The following is a 15,559-nucleotide window of genomic DNA, read 5'->3' on the forward strand; positions in this document are numbered from 1 at the left end:
TGACCCCATATGAGTTCGATCGCAATCCATATGAGAGCTATCATGGTACCTCTGTACCTAGAGAGGTTATAAGAATCTGTCTTGGTCGAATTTTTGCCATTTTCCACTCCTCTTTGAACCCTAGAAGCCCTAGAAATACTTGGTAACCTTAAATTTAAGGATGGCAATGGGGAGGTATGATGCGGTACGGGTTTTTTCTAAACCCGTGAATTTGAAAACCGCCTTGCATTACCTTTAAACCCTCCTAAACTGCACCACGCTGATAAGTTGTCAATTTTATAACTTACTAGCATTTATCAATCCTATATCATCTTTTTTATTGATTTGTTGTTACTTTCTTACTTAATGCTCATTTATGTAGGTAAAAATTTCAATGAGAAGATGAGCAAGGAGTGTTGATAAGAATAAGCTAAGAAGAAGGTGATAGAGAAAAAATATGAGAAAAAAGAACAAAAACTAAAATTTCAAGCCCAGGAGTCGACCCTCAGTTACCGCGATCGCGACCCTCAAGAAGAGATTGTGTTCAGTCAACTAGTCAACAAAAGGATGATGCGACATGACTACTGGTGATAGCGGTACTGCTGATCACAGTCAAGGGATGGCGATCGAGTAGAGCGGAAAAGTTTAAAGATCATTTTTGTAATATTTAGAAAATGTGGGATTGGGGCTTACATAGGTGTTTCTAGCTTATTTTTCTATCCCATATTTATCTTACATATTATCCTATCCTTAGTTTAGGTTTTTGTAATATCTTGGAGCTTGGAGCATTAATTTACAATAATTTCAAGAAATATTTAATTAGAGGAACTTTAAAGTGTAGATTTGGCTTTGTCTATTGAAGATTCATTTGAGTCTAAAGAGTGGTATGTCCTCTATTTTTCTTGTGAATAACTTTGATGGATATCTTGGTATATTTGTTTTTATTTTCCTTATGATGTGGTAGATCTACCTCTTGGGGTTATGTATGAATAGGGTTAAAGCATGTGTGAGTTTTTGTTATTAGCTTCAATTGATAAGTTGACAATTCGACAACTTACTAGCATTTTCAAGCCAAAATTATATTGCTTTTTCATAGATTTGTTGTTACTTTCTAACTTAATGATCATTTGTGAAGGTAAAATTTGCAACGAGAATATGAGTAAGGAAACTTGATAAAAATGAGCTAAGGAGAAAGTGAAAGAAAAGAAATGTGAGCAAAAAGAACAAAAGCTAAAATTGCTGGCAAAGGATTCGACCCTAAGTTACCATGATCATGGACTGATGGTTAAGATCGCGGTAAGTCAACAAGTAAGCCAATGGGTGATTACGATATTACTTCTACAATAGCGGTACCATGATCACAGTGAAAGGGTGGAGATCGTGGTAAAGCAGAAATATTTGAAGGGAATTTTTGTAATATTTGGAAAATGTAGAATTGATGCTTAAATAGGGTTTTTTTTTGCTCATTTTTCAATCCTATATTTATGTTATATATTATCCTATCCTTATTTTAGGGTTTTAGTAATTTCTTAGAGCTTGGAGCTTAAATTTACACTAATTTTATGAAAGATTTAACTAGAGGAACTCTAAAGTGTAGATTTGGCTTTGTCTATTGAAGATTCATTTGAGTCTAAATTTTGGTTTGTCCTCTCTTTACTTTTCTTTTAAATAACTTTGATGGACATCTTGTTATATTTGTATTCATTATCCTTATGATGTACTTGATCTACCTCTTAGGGTTATGCTTAATTAGGGTGAAATTATGTGTGGGTTATGATGTATTTGAATAGATTGTAGTTTGTTGATGATGGGTTATACTATTGCTTGATTAAATCGATAGGGATTTATGGGTGAAAGACCTAAATACCCAAAATAGGTTTGTTGGTGAAAACCCAAAGCTCTTGAAATCCTAAACCATCATTGAAAGAGGGGTTTGGGTGAACTTTAGGAACCCTCATAATCCTTGAAATAGGGATGTGGAAATCAATGCAATAGTAGACAATCATTGGGTTTATTTTGCTAATTTTCACTATTTTAGACGTAAAGGTGATTAAGAGGTTGACTATCCTTGGGTACCATCCTAGAAATAGATGTGACTAATTGAGGTATTGGGTTTCTTTAATTGACACACTCATTAGGTACTTGAAAGAGTCAATGAATAACATATTTGAAGATTTGTTGAAGAGCTAGCCTCAAAGACTTTAAACCTAGCCTACCACATCATCAATGATTAGACTTTGTATTGAATTATCACGTACCCATGAATAAGTTGACTGTAGGATAGCATAATCCCAAGATTCGTGAAAATTATTTACACTTTAATTATTCTTAGTCTCAAGTTACTCCTTTTGAAGCCCAAGGATAATTATATATTTGAAAACATTAAAAATGCCTAAACTACTTTGTATCATATGTTTGATCTTAGCAAGAAACTATTTTTTGAACATACTCATTCTCCACTCATATTGTTTCTCGTGGATTCAACCCCGATTAATTATTGGGTAAATATATTGACAACAATCGTTTTGCACTAAAATTTATGTGTAAATTTAGCATTATCAAAAATAGCGCCGTTTCCGGGGAACGATTTGGCAAATTGAGTTAGTTTGGAATTTTAGTTTGCTTGCTTTTTTTTCTAACTTGTAAATATTTTGTTGTGATTTTCTTTTATCCCTTTTGTAAGGCAGAATTCTATTTTTTCTTATTTATTACTATGGTATCTTGGAATGAATATGAGTTTGGTGGTATGAAATCTTATCTTTATAATCTATGTTCATATTGTAGTGGACCTTACTTTTGGAAATATAGTAGATATGCTCTCCAGAAAGAGATGTGTGTACCATCTCTATCGTATTGGGAGTATGATTGTTCTTTATGTGGTGGTCGCAATTTGGAGTGATTGTTCAAATGCCCCTTCCTCTGTTATACTAATCCAATTTCTAGTTCTTTTTATGATTTTTATATGTCTTATGATAAGAAAAAAAAAAGAATAACATGCCAAAGATAATGGGATTGAAGCAATGCTTCAACTTATCTTGGATCGGCTGAACACAATGGGGGATTACATACATCTCATGCATCAATACGTAAGGTCATGTAACAAGGAAATCAAAAGGATTGAAGAGACGGGTAATGAAGGCAATCTTTCAAATTTTATGGCTCTACTAGCTCTTCAAAATGAGCTCAAAATTTAAGGAGCCATGGTTATTTCACCACCAACCAAATTGAAAATAGTTGAAGAAGCAAAAAATGAGTAAATGGTACTAGAGTCGAAATATGAAATCTAGCAAATCCTTTGTGAATTATCTAGTCCATTTTAAGATGAGAATGTCAAGAGGGATGCAACCGCAGAATTAAGGGATAGACCATATTCGAATAACTTTTCAACATTTTGCTTGGTGGATGTGATGAAAGTCAAACCACTCTAGAATATGATGAACTTTGGAGATGAGGATAAAAAACCTTACATTTTGAAGTTTGTCATTCTAAAATAAAAAAATAAAGCCCCTCACTTGAAGGTAAATAAAGTTAAAATTCAATGTGCAACAAGTGGATTTTATATGTTCACATCGATATCCAATGAGCCTATTCAAAAAATTGATGTGAAGTTGGGTAAGAGATTCAAGTCATCAAAGTGGCTAGATAAAGAAAGTGTCGTTGTGTCCTTACCTTGCCCAACGTGCCTCAAAGATGTATTGATCAAAAGTTGGTATGATCACTTTCTTCTCTTAAGTAAGCTTACAAGGTATGATCTTTCAAATACAAACAATAATCACATTCCAAGGTTTCTTTTTATTTGAATTTAATTCATTTGAGCTTAATTCTTGTTTTCATACACTAGCGTACAAAATATGTTTGATGAAACACCTACTCTAGGTTTGTTTTCTTAATTGAATGGTGGGTGATTTAATTGGGTTAGTATGTTTACATTTGGTGCGTTTGGTGATTAATTGGTGCATTATGCTTGCTCACATTTGTTTTTATTCTATCTGTTCAAGCTCTCACTTTTCATGCACACCATATTTTGTTAAAATATCAATAAGAGAAAAATGTCTTGCATGCTTGTAAAGGTTAATGTGGACTTTCATGGGTTATGATCATTTTTTTAGCATATCTTTGAGTCCTATTGTTTTTAATGTCGAATAACCAGTGGTCTTTGGTTGAAATTATTGAGGAATGTTGCGCCCATGGTAAGAGAGACATGAATGCTTACCTAGCCCTATAATAGATTGGGTGACACCACTCTCAAGGATATATGGTCGTTTGTGTGTCTATTGGTGTTATGAGTGTTTTATGATCTAAATGGGCGATATATGATGTTGTGAGAAAAGAATCCCATGAAGTGTAATGATAATGTTGCCTTGAATTCACCCAAGTTTTTCTTTAATTGTTTAGGAAGAGGCAAAAGTTGAAAAGTACTTTAAAAATGTCATTACCAAAAAAAATGATTTTAAAAAAAAATATAGTTTTTTTTTAAAAAATATCAAGGATGTTTTTGAGCTTCCCTTTTTGTAAGACCATTAAATTTAATTTTTGTCTCTCTCTTTATAAGGATGAGTTCTTGACTCGGAGTAACTTTTTAAGCTCAAATTGCTCAAATTGGTTGGGAGATTAACCTTTTGATCTATGAGTATGGTGCCATGTATGGTGAGATTTTTGAATAATTCTTGTACATATGTGTAGTCTATAACATGCCTCGAGTGTGTTAAAGGGAAAATCCTAGACAAGATTGACTGGAAAGATGATCCAAGGCCATTTTTGACCCATCACATAGCCAAATTTTAACCCTAACATAGTTCCTTGGTTAATCTCTTTGAGCCTTTTGACCCATTTCTCTTTAATTTTGTAATGATAACCTTGCTAAAACACCAAAGCCCTTTTTAAATCTCTCTTTTGACACTTAACCTCCTTTAATATAATGCATGGTTTGAAAAAAATGAAATATAGGTGAAAGCTTACGTTAGATGGATTTGTGTAGTTGGGATAATAATGTTATGGTGGTTCACACTCCATGTTTGGGGGAGGATTAATGTGATATGATAATATGAGCCAAGAAAGTTGTATGTAAGATGGTCTAATCATGCAATTAAGAGACAAAAGACATACTTAATGGTAAAGTTGTATAGCCTATCCTTTAGAATGTGAAGAGAAATGAGGAAAATGAGGGGGCTAAGAAGCACTTAAAGTTAGAAAGTGTCTTAAAAAGTCAAAGAAATGAATAAAGAAAATGGAATTATGAATTTTTTTGTAACTGCTAATAAGAATAAGTAGGGAAATTTGGGAAATGATTTAGAAGAGAATAAGGAGGATAGTTTAAAAATTTTGGGGTAGAAGAGGTTGAGAAATTGCATTGAAGGAGGTATTTTAGTCACTTGATCAATATATATTCCTTCCCGCATCTTAAACCTTCAACTTTACCCACAACACCTTGGTGATTCAAAACTAGGTGAGTCCATATTTGTGGTAAAAAACACAAAGGGAAAGCCTATGGTTATACTCATTGTATTTGAATTTCTTTGCTAGACTGAGTGTGAATTCTTTCATTATTTGAGCTCCTTTAGAAATTTCAATGTCTCTTTTGTGTGTGGAGCTAACTCTTGATTGTGTGCTGCATCGATACTTTGGGGTATTGAAGGTGAAATCTTACCCTAGGTTTGGGTAAATTGTTGAAGTAAGTTGCATTTTAAAGATTGAGAAATTTTATGAAGATTTTGTGTTTCCTCGTAAGGTGCTTTGTTGATTTGGAAGATTCATTGATATGAACTTGCATCCTAACTTCATAAAATGTGCTTATTAGAAAATTTTGGTTTACTTATTGCCATGACATGTTTGATAAGTCCTTGTAGAGCTTTGTTAGCTTATTCCTCAAGTATTGTTTTTGTTTGGGCTGATTTGAGTTGAATGCCCTATCTTGTTGAATTATTCTTGGTTTCTTGAGAACAAGAAATAGTTTAAGCTTAGGGTGTTTCTAACTTGTAAATTTCACAACTTACTAGCATTTTTCAAGCCAAAATTATCTTGCTTTGTCATTGATTTGCTATTACTTTCTTACTTAATGCTCGTTTGTGTAGGTAAAAGTTGTAATAAGAAGATGCGCATGGAAACTTGATAAAAATAAGCTAAGGAAAAGGTGAAAGAGAAGAAATGCGATAAAAAGGAACAAAAGCTAAAATTGCAGGCCCCAGAATTGACGCTCAGTTACTGCAATCGCAGAGTGTGCGTCACGATAGCAATATGGCTACTGCGATCGCAATTAAGGGATGGCGATCGTGATAGAGCAAAAAAAATTTGAAGGAAATTTTTTTAATATATGGTAAATGTGGAAATATGATTAAAAAGAGGTTTTAAGCTCATTTTTCAATCCCATTTTTATCTTACATATTATCCTATACTTAGTTTAGGGTTTTTGTAAATTCTTGGATCATGGAGCTTAAATTTATACTAATTTGAGGCAAAATTAAATTAGAGGAACTTTAAAGTGTAGATTTGGCTTTGTCTATTGAAGATTCATTTGAGTCTAAAGTGTGGTTTGTCCTCTCTTTATTTTTCTGATGAATAACTTTGATGGACATTTTGGTATATTTTTTTGCACTAACCTTAAGATGTGCTATATCTACCTCTTAGGGTTATGCTTTATTAGGGTTCTATTATGTGTGGATTGTGATGTATTTGTATCAATTCTAGTTTGTTAATGATAGGTTCTACTATTTCTTGATTAAATTAATTGGGATTTATGGGTGAAATCCCTAAATACCCAAAATAGATTTGAGGGTGAACTTTAGGAACCCTCATCATCCTTGATAGAGGGATATGGGAACCAACGCAATAGTATTGCGTTTAGTTTGCTAATTTTCACTATCTTAGAAAAAAAGGTGATGAAGAGGTGGACTATACCTTCCGTACCATCCAACAATTAGGGATGCCTAATTGAGGTACTGGGTGGCTTTAATTGACAGACTCATCAGCTACTCGAAAGAGTCAATGAGTGACATGTTTGAGGTTTTGTTGAAGAGCTAGCCTCAAGGAATTTAAAACTAGCCAACCACATCATCAACGATTAGACTTTGCACCGAATTATCACTTAAACATCCATAACTTGCCCCTAGGATAGCGTAATCCCAAGATCCGTGCCTAATTAATTACACTTTAATTATTATTTGCCTCAAGTTAGTCCTTTAGAAGCCAAGGATAATTACATATTTGAAAACATTGAAAACCCCAAAACTACTTTGTATAATAGGTTTGAACTTAGCAAGTAACTTTTATTTCATACTTACTCAATCACATCTCACATTGTTCCTCTTGGATTCGACTCCGACTCTTATTTGGGAAAACATATTGACAATGACTGCCTAACACTTATATTGACTTGTAAGTTGAGTGTTATCACATATTCATACCCACGCATATCGACACCGCACCTCCCCACATTTTTTCTATTTTAGAAAATTTGTAACTCCATTGGAAACCATAATATTTCCAAATTTTGAATTGGGAAGTGGAAACAACCAAATTTCTATTATATCACTTTTCACTATGAAATTGTCAAAGAAGTACTAGGTGTACAAGCAATGATAAAAACACAAATTTTCATTTATAAGATGAATCAAGAAATTAAAATGAAAATCAATCAGTTTATCTGATTATTCAAGTCCTTTCTATAAATAAATGAAATAAGTTATGCACGACAAAGTGACTTATTAAGGAAAACCTTTAAACTTTTGTTTGATATTTTGAGATATAAAATTGTTTTACCAGATTCAAAACAAAAGTTATGAAATTATTTATTTGTAGTGTTGTGCATGTCATTTTAAGTATAATAAAATTTTAATTAAAGAATAAATATAATCTTTTGAGATTCATGAGAATAACATTAAATTTTAGCTTCTTCTTCGATTAAACCCGCATATGCCTGCAACCCGCCCTGCCCCATATCATTTAAAAAAAAAATTCTCCAACCCACACCACCCCTATCCCACAGCGACTTAATCTAAAATCGCACCACCCCTCATAGCATAAACCTGCACTCGTACCGCCCTATTGTCATTCCTACTCCAATTGATTCTTGTGGGTGAGTTAGAAGTTTTATTAATACATATTTATGTGATTAACAACGTATGTAAGCTTGGCACCTTGAAGAAGCTTCTCGAAAGAGGAAAATTAATGATTTAGCATATTCTTGAGATTTCATTGGATTTGAGGTTGGTTAGGTTTATCACTGTTAGTTGAGCTATGTTTTATATAATTGTGACATATTGTGTAACGCCCTGATATCTCGTCCTGAAGCGTCACATGGTACTCAAGGCTACAAGTAGCCTTAAGCTAACCCTTTGAGCTTGATACTAAATCTCATACTTACTCCAGGGATTAAAAATTAGATAATAAGAATATATCTCATCAAATCCCAACTGAAAAGACTGAAAATATAATGACTGAAACAAGAAATACTAAAAATATCTGACAAACATCTGAAACTTTAGTCTGACAAAGCCTCTACTACTCAAGATCTAGAGAGCCATTGGGACAAATCCCTAATAGACTCATACTCAACTAAAAAGAAATAACCACTGACATTAAATCTGAAAGTCTAAGAAATAGGTCCTCGAACTATGAGGACTCACCAACTGCAAAGTGTAGATCAAGGTACTCGGAGATCACTGACGATGCTGACACTGAGCACCTAAATTTACATTATAAGACAATGTAGCACATAAAAGTCTATGTGGGTCAACACTTGGAGGATGTATGGAGTATATGAGGGTGTATGCATTTACATAAACAATACCATTACTTTTTATAAAATCTAGCATGCAAATATGAATGACTCATATGGCTTGAATAAGTCTGAAACATAAATCTCATAAATCAGAAAAAATGAAACATGTAGTATAAATCTCGTGAGTCATTATACTTAACTCAAAAATCTATATTCTCCTATCATTCTCAAAACTTGTAAGCTAATGGAATCCTTAAACTATGCTTTCTTAACTTATGCTTTCATCTTGCGGAGAATGGAACTTCTTTGAAACTTAAGGACTTAAACTTTAGAAACTTCAAGGCATGGGAAAAGCTCTAGACTCTTCTAACTTGGGAGTTTCTTCTAATTGACATAAACCATGTGAGCTACATAGAGTCCAACGTCTCGCCCATATTGGGGAGAACTATTCCACCCTTGCCATTAGAATAAAACCTCAACTTTAATGATCACTATCTCGGCCTCAGGCCTATAAATCTCAATCTTACGGGGGCACATAGTTTTGGGGAAGAAGGATGTGCTAAACCCATACTTCCCGCTTGGTGCTAAATACTACTCCCGTACTCAAGCTCAGAATTTTTTGGAAATCCACCATAAAATAACTCAAGGGTCTATAGTGAAGACCATATTATAATTCTCTTAGCTTTAAATTATAAAGACTGAATAATGTGGATTCCTGTCTTAACTCAGGCTTAAAAGCAATCTTTCTTTAAAATCAAAGTACTTGTTGATTGAATCATACTAAACAATATACTCTTCAAGAAACATCAAAACTCATACTTGGTTTAAAACTTATACTCATGCTCAAATAATCTCAGTTTATAATAAAGCTTAAAACATGATATCAATCTTGGAAACATTAAATCAATACGAGGATGTGCAACTCTTAGCATAATTTCTCAACTCATGTCATAAAATAATGAAATAATCATGCAAATCAAAACTTGAAAAACTCGTAATCTCATAATCTTAAAATAAAGTAATTTGGGTATAAACCCACTTGCAAAAATATGAAATTCTTTAATAAAAATCACCAATTTGGGTATAAGAACGAATGGAGTATTCTTGTTTAAACCCCACATTCCTTTAATTAGAAGATTTAGATGAACTATCGCTTTTGGGACTCTATTCTTACTCCTGAATGAGGGTTCTTGAAGCCTTTAACTTGTGAACCTTGAACTTGACTCAATTTAGAAAATCTATGAACCCTTGAGATTCTTAGAAGAGGATTTGGATACTTAGGGTTTATGGTTGAGGGAAATTTTGAGAAAATTCATATGATGCTTGTATTGGCCCTAAATTTTTATGTTTGTATGGTTTAAATGGCTTGGAAAAAGTCCAAAGTGCCTTTTTAAACTTCTATATGAAGTTGAAAAAATTGACCTGAAAACCTGATTTTACAGGCCACCGTGACGCGCCACTATTGCAGTGGCTCACTGGAAATTGACAAATGGGAATCTGGGAGTAACCGCGATGCTGACCCATCTCATTGTCCCACTGGTTGGGACCTGTAACCTCAGCACGACGCATTACGATTGCGTTAGACCACTGGAAATTGGTTATTGGAAAATTAGGGTCCTCCGCGACGTGCCACTATCGCGGAGTTTCACTAGAATTTGACAATTGTTAAGTAGACCCTCTCAGCGATGAGCTAAACACTAAAATGACAGTGTTGTATGACTAGAACTTAGATTACCCATAACTTCTTTCCCGGTTATCGGATTTGGACGAATCTTATATCATTTGAAAGATAATTAAATTTTCCACATGGTAAAAAGTCGAAATTAGGCTTACGAAAAAGTTTGGGGTATTAAAATATCTCCCCCTTGGGAACATTCATCCTCTAATATCGCTAGCTAGGCTAAGGATATGGAGAAAAGTGAGTATGGACAGGTGAAACAACTTGTAAAACTAACTCCAAATCATTCTAAAATCTTGAATAACTCGGAGAATGGATGAAATTATATTAAGGATAACTATTTATTGCTGAAACTTTAATTGGAAAAAGGGGCTGAATTAAGGAAGAATGAAATATCACGCACCATGTGCTTCAGCCATAATTATTTGCCTCAGATCATCAACACAAGGTACACATAATCTATCCTGTAATCAAAACACACCATCTCCCTATTGGGAGAAAGCCTCTACCTTTTAGTCCCTAACTGAATCCTTCAGTCTGACCAAACTAGGATCCCTATCTTGCTTTTCCTTCACTTTCAAAACTAAAGAGGATTCAGAACTACTCTGAACCAATATATTCCCCTTTGTGGAATCAAGCAACCTAACAGACAATCTAGCCAAACGATGAACCTCATGAGCTAACTATTTCTTGTCTTCCTCTACATGAGTAACACTACTCATAGACATCCTGCTAAGGGCATCCGCCACTACATTAGCCTTGCCCAGGTGATATAACATACTTATATCACAATCTTTTAGCAACTCTAACCATCTTCTCTATCTAAGATTTAAATCCTTCTAAGTAAAAATATATTGTAGGCTCTTGTGATCATTAAACACATCAACATGAACACCATAAAGATAGTGTCTTCATATTTTCAAAGTAAAGACCATAATTGCTAACTCAAGATCTTGGGTTGGGTAATTCTTTTCATGCGGCTTCAACTGTCTAGAGGTGTAGGCTATAAACTTACCCCTTTGCATTAACACATAACCCAAGAAAACTCTAGAGGCTTTACAATACACCATAAAACCATCTATACCATCAGGCAAAGTCAACACCGGGGCTAAAGTGAGTTGAGTCTTCAACTCCTGAAAACCCTTCTCACCGAAATCTGACCAAAGAAACTTCACTTTATTTTAGGTCAATCACTTCATGGGAGACGTAATAGATGAGAAACCTTCAATAAAATAGTGGTAATAGCCAGCTAGACCCAAGAAACTCCTAATGTTGGATGGAGAGATAGGTCTAGGCCAATTTCTCACAGCTTTTGTCTTTTGGGGATCGACTCTAATGCTTTCGACTGAAATAATATGACCCAGAAAAGCTACGGACCTTAGCCAAAACTCATACTTGCTAAATTTGGAAAAAAACTGATGATCTCTAAGAGTCTGCAAAACAACTCAGAGATGGTCTGTATGTTCATCCTCACTACGGGAGTAAACAAGGAAATCTTCTATGAATACTATGACGAACATATTGAGATACTGTTTGACCACTCGATTCCTAAGGTCCATGAAAGCTGCTAGAGCTTTGGTTAGCCCGAAATATATGACAAGAAACTCAGAATGACCATAATGGGTTCAGAAGCCTGTCTTAGGGATATCACACTCCCTTACTTTAAGTTTACTATAGCCGGATCTAAGGTCTATCTTGGAGAAATAACTTGCACCTTGCAATTGATCAAACAGGTCATCTATTCTCGGAAGAGGGTACTTATTCTTGACTATAACTTTATTAAGCTAATGATAGTCAATGCACATACACAAACAACCATCATTCTTTTGCACGAACAGGATAGGTGCACCCTATAGAGAAACACTGGGCCTTATAAAACCTTTATCTAGAAGATCATTGAGTTTTTCTTTCAAATCCTTAAGCTATACAAGTGTCGTATGGTATGGAGGCATAGAAATAGGCTGTGTATCGAGATGAAGTTCAATCCCAAATTCTATTTCTCTATCGGAAGGTACCCTTGGGAAATTTTCAAGAAAAACATCAGTATACTCATTAACTATACTGACAGACTAAATAGTTGGAGTTTTAGACTTAGTGTCCTTAACTCAAACTAGATAATAGATACAACCTTTAGATATCAACTTTCTAGATGTAAGATAGGATATAAAATGACTCTTAGGAGATACAAAACCACCCGACCACTCAAAAATTGGGTCATCTGAAAATTGAAAATTAACCACATGGGTACGATAGTCTATAGATGCATAACGGGAGTGAAGCCAATCCATACCCAGAATAAGGTTAAAATCAACCATGTCTAACTCTATCAAATCAGCAGACATGACTTTATGAAGAAGAAAAATAGGACACTTTTTGTACACTTACTTAGCAATAATTGACTCACCTACTGGAGTCGATACCAAGATAGGCTCAGGGATCTTTTCAGAGTTTATCTCAAAATTCAAAGCAACCAATGGTTCCACATAAGAAAAACTTGACCCAGGGTCCAACAATACATATATGTCAAAATAAAAGACATGAAGCATACCAGTAACCACATCTGGTGAATCCTCTTCCTTATGGTAGGATGGCAAAGCATAGAATTAGTTCTGGCACTGACCCCCACCGGTACCAGATGAAGCGACCTGAGTGGGAGTGGGATGGGCTAAAGGAGCTGGTGCACTGGTATGCTATATCTGGGGAAGAATATCATGATTGCCCTGCATGGCATGTGGACACTCTCTAAGTCTATGGCCCAACTTACCTTAACTTAAACAACCCCTCAAGATACAACTGCAGGTTCTCACCTACCTTTGACCCAAAAACTCGGGTGGGTTCATCCTCATAAAGTCACGAATCTGGATCTGGCTGCATCACCCCCTTGTTGATGCGGAGTAGCTGCCTGATTATTTTCTTACATAGTAACAATCACTACTTAGGCTAAAGTCTGGAAGGTAGCCCAAAATTTGGCATGCAACATATTTTTATTTAGGGGATCAACAGGTTGAGGTGGCTCGTTATTCCTACGGGTATTTTCTCTTTGGGGAGGTATTTTCTATCATATAAGAACTTAAATAAATAGTAGAGAGAGATAGTTGTGGTCATGATAGACTCTAAAATAAAGAGATGACTTTTCCTAAAACATCCCATAGCCTTTACACATAGATATGGCACGCTTAATACCAATTGTCAAGATTCTACGTAATGCAATTTGTCAGACTTCCTAGAACTCCTTCAACCTTAGGCTCTGTTACCAAGTTTGTAATGCCCTGAAATCTCATCCTGAAGCGTCACACGGTGCTCAAGGCTACAATTATCCTCAATCTAACCCTTTTAGCCTATTACTAAATCTCATACTTACTCAGGGATTCAAAATCAAATAATAAGAATAAATCTTATCAAATCTCAACTAAAAAGACTAAAAATATAATGTTTGAAACATGAAATACTGAAAATATCTGACAAACATCTAAAACCCTAGTCTGACAAATCCTCTACTACTCAAGATCTTGAGAGCCATTGGGATAAATCCCTAACTGACTCATACTCAACTGAAAAGAAATAACCACTGATATCAAATCTGAATGTCTGAGAAATAGGTCCTCGAACCATGAGGACTCACCAACTGTAAAGTGTAGATCAAGGTAGTTGAAGATCACTGACAATTCTAAGACTGAGCACTCGAACCTCTATTATAAGACAATGTAGAATATAGACGTATATGTGGATCAGCACTTTGAGGATATACTGAGTATATGGGGGTGTATGTATTTACATAAAAAATCTCATTACTCTTTATAAAATCTAGCATGGAAATATGAATGACTTATATGGCTTGAATAAGTCTGAAACATAAATCTCATAAATTAGGAATAATGAAACATGTAGTTTAAATCTCGTGAGTTATTATACGTAACTCAAAAATCTATATTTTTCTCTCATTCTCAAAACTTGTAAGCTAAAGGAATCTTTAAACTATGCTTTCTAAACTCATGCTTTCATCTTGAGAAGAATGGAACTTCTTTGAAAGTCAAGGACTTAAAACTTTAGAAACTTCAAGACATGGGAAAAACTCTATACTCTTACGAACTTAGGATTTTCTTCTAACCAACATAAACCATGTGAGCTACATGGAGTCCAACGTCTCGCCCACATTGGGGAGGGTTGTTCTACCTTTGCCATCAGAATAGAACCTCTACTCTAGTGATCACTATCTCAGTCTCAGCCCATAAATCTCAATCCTATGGGGGCACGTAGTTCTGGAAAAGTAGGATGGGCTAAACCCACACTTTCCGCTCGGTGCTAAATACTACTCCCGTACTCAAGCTCAGAATTTTTAGAAAATCCTCCTCAAAATAACTCAAGGGTCTATAGTGAAGGCCAAATTAAACTTCTCTTAGCTTTAAATAATAAAGACTGAATAATGTTCATTCCTTTCTTAACTCAGGCTTAAAAGAAATCTTTCTTTAAATTCAAAGTACTTGTTGATTGAATCATACTAAACAACATACTCTTCAAGAAACATCAAAACTCATAATTGGTTTAAAACTTATACTCATGCTCAAATAATCTCAATTTCATAATAAAACATAAACCATGACATCAATCTTGAAAACATTAAATCAATACGAGGATATACAAATCATAGCATAATTTCTCAACTCATGTTATAAAATAGTGAAATAATTCTGCAAATCAAGAATTGAACAACTCATAACTCATAATCTCAAAATAAAGTAATTTGGGTGTAAACCCTCTTGCAAAAATATGAAATTCTTTAATAAAAATTAATAATTTGGGAACAAGAACAAAATGAGTGTTCTTTTTCAAACCCCACATACCTTGAATTAGAAGTTTTTGATGAACTCTCACTTTTGGAACTCTATTCATACTCTTGAATGAGGGTTCTTGAAGCCTTTGACTTCAGAACCTTGAATCTTGACTCAATTTATAAAATCTATGGTGAATCCTTGAGATTCTTAGAAGAGGATTTGGATACTTAGGGTTTTTGGTCGAGGGAAATTTTGAGAAAATATCATATGATGCTTGGAGTGGCCCTAAATTCTGATGTTTGTATGGTTTAAGAGGCTTGGAAAAAGTCCAAAGTGCCTTTTTTAACTTCTGTGTGAAGCTGGAAAAATTGACCTTGAAACCTTATTTTATGGGCCACCGTGATTCGCCACTAT

This window comes from Capsicum annuum, chromosome 5 (assembly GCF_002878395.1).
Source record: "Capsicum annuum cultivar UCD-10X-F1 chromosome 5, UCD10Xv1.1, whole genome shotgun sequence".
NCBI classification, from domain to species: Eukaryota; Viridiplantae; Streptophyta; class Magnoliopsida; order Solanales; family Solanaceae; genus Capsicum; species Capsicum annuum.